The sequence below is a fragment of the Pongo pygmaeus genome, chromosome 18 (genome assembly GCF_028885625.2).
Source record: "Pongo pygmaeus isolate AG05252 chromosome 18, NHGRI_mPonPyg2-v2.0_pri, whole genome shotgun sequence".
Classification (NCBI taxonomy): Eukaryota; Metazoa; Chordata; class Mammalia; order Primates; family Hominidae; genus Pongo; species Pongo pygmaeus.
The window spans coordinates 29,863,935-29,873,375 of NC_072391.2; positions in this window are offsets into that span (position 1 = coordinate 29,863,935).

Sequence of the window (9,441 nt, forward strand, 5' to 3'; positions counted from 1 at the left end):
AGTGAGCTGTGGATCACACCACTTCACTCCAGCCTAGGCAACAGAGCAAGAGCCTGACTCTACAAAACAATTTAAAAATTAGCAGGGCATGGTGGTGCATGCCTGTAGTCTCACCTAATTGGGAAGCTGAGGTAGGAGGATTGCTGGAGTCCAGGAGTTCAAGGCTGCAGCAAGCTATAATCAAGCCATGCACTCCAGCCTGGACAACAGAGTGAGACCCCAACTCTAAAAAATGAAATAAAAAATGATCCCGAGAGTTCAAAGGTTTAACATAGCAAATGTTGTGCATCCAACATGGGCTGACGGAAGGCTCTGCTTCATTCAGAGACTCGGGCAGAGGGAGATGTCCTGAGACTGGGTAATTTACAATGAAAAGAGGTTTAATTGGCTCATGGTTCCACAGGATATACAGGAAGCATGACAGCTTCTGGAGAGGCCTCAGGAAACTTTCAATCATGGCGGAAAGTGAAGGGAAAACAGGCATGCCATTTTTTTCTTTTTCTTTTTTTTATTTTGAGACAGAGTCTCACTTTGTTCCAGGCTGGAGTGCAATGGCGCGATCTCGGCTCACCGTAACTGCTGCCTCCTGAGTTCAAGCTATTCTCTCACCTCAGCCTCCTGAGCAACTGGAATTACACATGCATGCCACCATGCCTGGCTAATTTTTGTATTTTTTTAGTAGAGACGGGGTTTCACCATGTTGGCCAGGCTGGTCTTGAACTCCTGACATCAAGTGATCCACCCTCCTCAGCCTCCCAAAGTGCTGGGATTACAGGCATGAGCCACCACACCTGGCCTGGAAACAAGCAGGTCTTATGTAGCCAGAGCAGGAGGAAGAGGCAGGGGGAGGTGCTATACCCTTTAAACAACCAGATCTCGTGAGAACTCTATCACGAGAACAGTAGAGAAGGGGGATATCCGCCCCCATGAGCCAATCATCTTCCACCAGGCCTCACTTCCAGCATTGGGGATTACAACTTGACATGAGATTTGGGCGGGGACACAGACACACGCCATCAAGAGGCAATGCCCTCTCGGAACGCCTGGCCTCCTTGGTCACTGAACAGGAGATGACAGAGCTGGAGGGCCACTCGCTGACATTTAAATCTTCCACCCAGAGTCCATGGGCCAAGAATAGTCGTCATGTGGCCTTGCCTAACTCAGGCGACTGGGAGATGTGGGGGTGCACATGCATTCTGGGAAGTGGCAAATGTCTCTGCTGCAGAGCGTAACTGCAAAAACACATAAAGCCATATGATTAAATTCCACCTAGGATGCTGTACTGTAAGACTGCTCTGAGCCAGAACATTAAAAAAGAAATTAGCAAGAGTTATAAACATGGTAAAGACATTTGTAGCACCAAGCTGAGACCTTCTCCTTGACTCCAGCAAAGGGATTAGGAGAGAATTGAAAAGGAAATTACTTTCACAATATGACTCAATGTTATTTAATGTATGTCCCTGTATCAACTAAAATTACCTGCAGGAAAAACTAAACCATGGAAAGAAAGTCTCTAAGGCAAAACAGAAACCAGACAGGGAGGAAAGATGTGTTACGTAAAGTAAGAATTCTTGGGTGGACAACATCAGTGGTGTGACAGATGGTATTATCCAAAGATGACAACACCAATCTATCCCATCTCACAAGCTCTTACAATGTGACAATGACAGGCTTCCTTCAAAAGGGAAGGAGCAGTCTGCATCCTCTCCCCTTGATTCTGAGTGGGCCTGAGATTATGGCAGAAGAGAACCCCATGACTTTCAAGGCAATGTTTTAAAAGGTCATATACCCCAAGAGTATACCCCAAGAGTAATGAACACACCTAACACCTAGATCTTGATTTCTGATACCATTCTCCAATAAAAAAAAAAAAAAAAAAAAACAGCCTTCTTGAAAAAAATGGCTGATTCCAGGACTGGGGCAGGAAATATACGTGATGAGCCTGGAGCATATTGTAGCATCAAAAACTAAGGAAGTACACACATACGTGCACACACACACCACAGGTGCCAATGTGAAGAAGCTTCCAATGGCCAAAGCTAGAACAATTCAAACAACAAAATTATAAGTCTTGGCTGGCCGTGGTGGCTCATGCCTGTAATCCCAGCACTTTGGAAGGCCAAGGCAGGCAGATCACTTGAGGTCAGAAGTTCAAGACCAGCCTGGCCAACAAGGTGAAACCCCATCTCTACCAAAAATATAAAAATTAGCCAGGCATTATGGTGTATGCCTGTAATCCCAGCTACTAGGGAGGCTGAGGCACAAGAATCACTTGAACCCGGGAGGCAGAAGTTGCAGTGAGCTGAGATCACACCACTGCACACCAGCCTGGGCAACAGAGCAAGACACGGTCTCAAAAAAAAAAAAAAAAAAGGTAGTCTTGGATTATAACCCAGAGTGCAAAATAAACAACCATGAGTCAATACAGGCATTAATAAATGATTACATAAATAAATAAATGGGAAAAAGAATGGAGAAATCTTCCATGCTGTATAATTCCAAATAATTTTTTAGATACCCCACCCTCCACCCCTGAGGAGACTGAAAATAACATCACTCAGGTGCAGCGGCTCACACCTGTAACCTCAGCGCTTTGGGAGGCTGAGGCAGGAGGAACGCTTGAGCCAAGGAGCTGGGAGACCAGCCTGGGCAACACAGTAAGACCCTGTCTCTACTAAAAAAAAAAGTTTATGGCAGCTAAATAATGAGAACACATGGATACATAGAGGGAAACAACACACACTGGAGCCTATTGGAGGGAGGAAAGGGGGAAGAGGGAGAAGATCGGAGAAAATAACTAGTGAGTACTAAGCTTAATACCTGGGTGATGAAATAATCTGTACAACAAATCCCCATCACACATGTTTACCTATATAACAAACCTGCATATGCTGTACATGTACCCCTAAACTTAAAAGTTAAGAAGAATTTAATTAAAAATAAAATAATTTTAAAAAGACTAACATCAACAGTGGTAAGTCATGTTGATAGTATGTACCCTTTTTTTTTTTTTTTTTTTGAGACGGAGTCTCGCTCTGTTGGAGTGCAGGCTGGAGTGCAGTGGTATGATCTTGGCTCACTGCAACCTCTGCCTCCTGGCTTCGAGTGATTCTCCTGCCTCAGCCTCCTGAGTAGCTGGGATTATAGGTGTGCATCTGGCTAATTTTTGTATTTTTAGTAGAGGTGGGGTTTCACCATGTTGGCCAGGCAAGTCTTGAACTCCTGGCCTCAAGTGATCTGCCCGCCTCGGCCTCCCAAAGTGCTGGGATTACAGGCGTGAGCCACTGCACCCAGCCAGATAGTATGTACCCTTGATATGATGTGATGAGAAGGGTACTTCACCCCAAAATGAATAACCCCAGCCTAACCATTAGAACATCAGAAAAACCCAGCCAAGGGACAGACTACAAAATACCTGCCTAGTACTCAAGACCATCAAAGTCATGAAAACCAAGGAAAGTCTGAGAAACTCTCCCTACCAAGAGAAGTCTAAGGAGACATGGCCACCAAGGTAATGTGGTGTTCTGGATGGGATCCCAGAAGACAGAAAGGACGTGAGATAACAACTCAGGAAATCTGAATGAAGTATGAGCTTTAGTTATTTAAAAAAAGTATCAATATTGGTTCATTAATGGTGGGAGATGCACTATACCATGTAAGATAGTAATCACAGGGAAAACTGCATGCAGGATATATGGGAAATTTCTGTACTAGCTTTCTGATTTTTCTGTCAATCTAAATTTATTCTGAAATTAATTTTTTAATTTAAAAAAGTCATACAGTCTGAAGCCATCCTGTTGAACAGACCATGCAGAGAGAACACAGTGGAAACAGAGATGCCCCACTGGGTGTGATGGCTCACACCTGTAATCCCAACACTTTGGGAGGCTGGGGTGGGAGGATCGCCTGAGCCAAGGAGTTCGAGACCAGTCTGGGCAACACAGCAAGACCTTGTCTTTACAAAAAAAAAAAAAAAAATTAATTAGCTGGGTATGGTGGCTCATGCCTGTAATCCCAGCTACTTGGGAGACTGAGGCAGGAGGATTGCTTGAGCCCAGGAGTTTGAGACCAGCCTGGGCAACATGGAGAGACACCGTTTCTACAAAATAGAAAAAAAAAATTAGCTGGGTGTGGTGGCGTGGCCCCGTGGTCCCAGTTACTCAGGAGGCTAAGGTGAGAGGATCGCTTGAGCCCAGGAGTTCAAGGCTGCAGTGAGCCTTGTTCACACCACTGCACTCCAGCCTGGGGAACAGAGTGAGACCCTGTTTCAAAAAGAAAGCAAAGTAAAGTAAAGGCAAAGCAAGGCAAGGCAAGGCAAGGCAGGGCAAGGCAGGGCAAGGCAGGGCAAGGCAGGGCAAGGCAGGGCAAGGCAAGGCAGGGCAAGGCAGGGCAAGGCAGGGCAAGGCAAGGCAAGGCAAGGCAAGGCAAGGCACAAGGACCCCCAGCTGTTCCAGCTCCCAGATATTTGAGTCTTCCCAGCCCAGGTGCCAGACATGCATGTGATGGGGGCCTTTCAGATAACTTCAGTCCCTGGGCTTCTAGCTCCCCAGTTGACACCAAGTGGAACACAGACAAGCTGTCTCCACCAATCCCTGTTCATATTATAGATTATTGCTCAAAATAAATGTTGTTTTAAGCCACCAAATTTTGTGGTTGTTACTCAGCATTAGATACATGGGACAACTGGTCTGCAAACCGACTTCAGTGGTTGATGTGTCTTCTGTACTGACTTCTGCTACATGCTGGGCACTGGTGACACAAGATTCATAGGATATGGTCCCTGCCCTTGAAGAACTCACATTCAAGTAGAAGAAATCAAGTGCCATGAGAGTGACGGCAAACAATGACAATACTGGATTACAGGGATCAATACAGCACTTCAGAGATGGAGAAATGAGTGGATGGCTCTAGGGGATCCTGGGGATACTGATGCCAGTGGCGCCCTGTTTGGAGCAGCCGCTGTGAAGACGCTGGCTGCAGTGGGGGAGAGGCAGCCAGGGCTGTGCACTCCGCGGAGCTGGTGGGAGCCAGGAACAGGCAGGGCTCCTGCCTGCCCTGTTGTGAGTTGGTGGAGTGGGAGCCCCGTGCTCTTCTGGCACAGCTGCAGCCTCCCAGCCATGGCTCCAGACCAGTGCATCCCTAAGCTTTCAGGAGCCAGGGAAGCTCCCACCACAACAAGCTCAGAAGTTCCTGCTCCAACTGTCTGGCCTCTCCCTACTCCCAGCGCTCACTTCGATTTCAGAGCAAAGCTGTGGCCAAGCCTGGGGACTGTCACAACCCGGCCAGGTGTTGCACACCCGGGGCAGTGCTGACATACCAGCCTCCTGCCACCTCGTTCCCCTCCAGACTTTGGTCACTGACAAACATGGTAGGGAGGCCAAGGGGGAGCTGAGGGCAGCTTGGCACGGGCCTGCAGGAGCCCCTTTGCATAAACAGCCTGGGCACCGTGGATGACATGTATTAAAACAGATGGCAGCAGGAGGCAGACAGGCTCCCGGGCAGAAAGGGGTGGGTCTCCAGTGAAGCCCCACCTTCAAGCCAGGGACAGGCCGGCCTGAAACCTGGGGACTGGGCTGTCAGTTCCAGGTGGAGTCTGCAGCCCAGAGTGAGAACGGTGCTTTTTCTGGGCCCATCCATGGGCGGAACACACTTCCTCCCTTCTGAAGCCCGTTAAAAACCCCAGACTCTGCCAGACTCGCAGAGATGTCAGGACAACCTGCCTGAGGATAGGTGCTACCCACTTCGGGTCTCCTGAGAGCTGTACTGTTGCTCAATAAAGCACCTCTTCACCTTGCTCACCCTCCAGTTGTCCTCGTACCTCATTCTTCCTGGACGCAGGACAAGAACTCAGTACCCAGCAAATGGCAGGACTGAAAGAGCTGTAACACAAACAGGGTTGAAACATGCCCCCGTGCTTGCCAAATTGCGGGAGACGAGAAGGAGAGAAGAGCTGCAGCCCTTCGGGGAGCCCAGACCTAGGGGCTCCCTGAGCCAGAGCTGTGACACCCTCTTTGGGGCTCTACGGCATCTCCAATCTCCCGGGCACCACTACGTTCCCCTTGTCTAGATGCGGGTGCCCACAGTGGAAGCCACTTGCAGTGCATCAGACACAGCTGTAGGCTTGCACAGAGTCAGCACCTGTGCCAGCGCCTGGAGCTGCCCACCCTACCACAGCAGCCGGTGTGCCTAGCTGTGCACAGTGGCCGGACCCCATGCTCGCTCACTCACACACCCCTGGCTGCTCCATGCCTGGCTCACCTTTGGCCGGTGTGGGATCTGGTCCAGTAGCATAAGCCAAGTGCAGCCTGCCAGGCTGAGTCAGCAGAACAAGCCCACCCAGCAGACCCGAGCAAAACTCGGGCAAAGGTGCTACCAGCCACAGAGGCTTCTGGCTACAAATCTTACAACAATATGAGGAGAGAGGAGAGAGAATAAGCACTTATTGAGCACCTCCTATATTACACTGTTCTTTTTTTTTTTCCAGACAGGATATCACTTTGTCACCCAAGCTGGAGTGCGGTGGCACCATCATAGCTCAATGCAGTCTCACGCTCCTGGGCTCAAGTGATCACTCCCACCTCAGCCTCCTGAGTGGCTGGAACTACAGGTGCAAACCACTGTGCCTGGCCAATTTTTAAAATTTTTGTAGAGATGTTGTCCAGGCTGGTCTCAAATTCCTGAGCTCAGGCGATCCTCCTGCCTTGGCCTCCCAAAGTGCTGGAGCTATAGGCACAACCCACTATGCCTGGCCTACCCTGTTCTAAATATGTTACTACATTTATGTGAATTAATCCTTCCAATTAACCCTATGATGTCATTATTATAAATATTTCAGAGATGAGGAAACTGAGGCACAGAGAAGTAAAGAGATTGCTCAGGGCCTCCCAAGTGGCAGAGATGGGATTTGAAAGGTGTGCTCTAAACAGAACACATCTTTCCCATCTATAAAATGAGTGTATCAGACAAGATGAACTCCATGGCCCTTCCTGCCATCAAGGCTGGTGTTCGGGACATGTGTGGGTTTTGCCTGACTCACATCTGTTCTCTCCTGCTCCTAGTAACACCACCTCAATTTTGGTGAGTGGTACTGCTCAACTTCCACTCTCAGTTAAGGATGGACACGTACTTGGCCTTGGCCAGTCACAGCATCACAACCATCATGCACAGTGATTGGCTCAGGCATCTGCATGTGACATGCCAAGCATTGGCAGTCTTCTCAGGGACTTTTGCTAGAACTCTCGGGAAAGAGGCACTCTGTTTCCTCTGGGGTTGCTAAGCAAACATGGGGCTGTCAGGGGCCACCATAAGAAAAGAGTCTACCTGGGAATAAGGTCGGCTCAGAAGAAAGGAGAGGCCAGGAGATGACGCAAGAGTGGCGAAGATGTGACAACATCCTCAGCACCTAGATTCTGCCGTGCTTGAAGCCAGACCAGTCCTAAGATTTTCTGTCATATGAGCCAATAAATGTCTGCTTTCTTGCTTAGAATAACTTGAGTTGGATTTCTGTAATTTAAAACCCAATGACGTCTAACACAATTCAGTGATGATGACATGCACTAGGGTTTATGTTTTTGTATGTATTTTCCCTAGTAATGGTAATCTCCCAGAAGGCCTAAAGAGTACATTTTAATCTTTGTAGCTTCACTCCACCCCTAGCAGTGTCTAACAGTGCCTAGCACATAGGAGGGCTTGCGAAAATATTTGTGGAATTGCACAGATAGGCATCATTGATCACTTTAACCCCAGCTTCTCTGGTTCCATCGCTAGATATAAGTCCTCTGAAGACCTGAGGGCACTTAGCATTGACCTGATTCCTACAGAACATGAGGCTGTAAGTAATCAACAGTCTAAGAACTCTATAGTTTTTTCAACCAGCCACATCTAGTCATAGGGAATGGACATGACATGATGGCAATGCAATGGTTCTTAAGAGCACAGGCTTTTTTGTTTTGTTTTGTTTTGTTTTGTTTTTTGTTTTGTTTTTGAGACAGAGTCTCACTCTGTCACCCAGGCTGGAGTGCAGTGGCACAATCTTGGCTCACTGCAACCTCCATCGCCCGGGCTCAAGTGATTCTCGTGCCTCAGCCTCCTGAGTAGCTGGGATTGCAGGTACGTGCCACCACGCCCAGCTAATTTTTGTATTTTTAGTACAGAGTTTCTCCGTGTTTGCCAGGCTGGTCTCGAACTCCTGACCTCAGGTGATCCACCCACCTTGGTCGCCCAAAGTGTGAGCACAGGCTTTTAAATCAGACATATTGGCCGGATGTGATGGCTCACACCTGTAATCCCAATAGTTCAGGAGGCCAAGGCAGGAGGATCACTTGAGCCCAGGAATTCAAGACAAGTCTGGGCAATATAGTGAGACCCCAATCTCTACTAACGATAAAAAATTAGCCAGGCATGGTGGTATGTGCATGTGGTCCCAGCTACTCTGGAGGCTATGGCAGGAGGATTACTTGAGCCCGGGAGTTCAAGGCTGCAATGAGCCTTGATCGTGCCACTGCACTCCAGCCCCAAGTGAAAAAGTGAGACCCTGTCTCAAAAAAAACAAAAAAACAAAAACACAAAAAAAAAGAGAAAGAAAGAAAGAAAAGGGAGGGGGCCGGGCGGCGCAGTGGTTCACGTCTGTAATTCCAGCACTCTGGGAGGCCAAGGTGGGTGGATTACTTGAGGCCAGGAGTTCAAGACCAGCCTGGCCAACATGGTGAAACCCCATCTCTACTAAAAATACAAAAATTAGCAGGGCGTGGTGGTGGGCACCTGTAATCCTAGCTACTCGGGAGGCTGAGGCAGGAGAATTGCTTGAACCCACTAGGCGGAGGCTGAAGTGAGCCAAGACGATGCCACTGCACTTCAGCCTGGGTGACAGCGTAAGACTCTGTCTCAAAAAAAAAAGAGAGAGAAGAAAAGAAATCTGACATATCTGCGGCCATATCTTTTCCCATGTCTTATCAGCTGCGTGACCTTGGGCAGGTTACTTACTGCCTGGGCTTCAGTGTCCTCCTCTTTAAAATGGAGCTGTTACTGCCAGTGTCTCCTGTACCCTGCAGAGATAAAACGAGACATTGTATTAATACATAGAGCACCTAAATCATGGTAAACTTCAAGAAATGGTGACTCTTTCTAGTGTTAAAAACAATCAGAGTCAATATCAAGGTCCCTTCAGTCCCCGTGGAAAACCAGCCAAGCTGTTTGTCTCTATGCACCCCTCCCACTATGAAGGCCTCTCCTGGTGGACGCAGGATAGGACAGGACATATGCTCCACCCTTACTTCTGCAGCCTCCACAGGATGAACACACCAGGTTGGATGCAGCTCCCAGAAACCTCCTGCAGTGGGGTCAGCAGGACAAAGAGGCAGCTGGGTAGCGCCCAATGTCTTTCCAATAGTGTCCAACGTGGAGGGGACTAGAGTGTTCTAGAATGCTAAGGACCAGGCACGG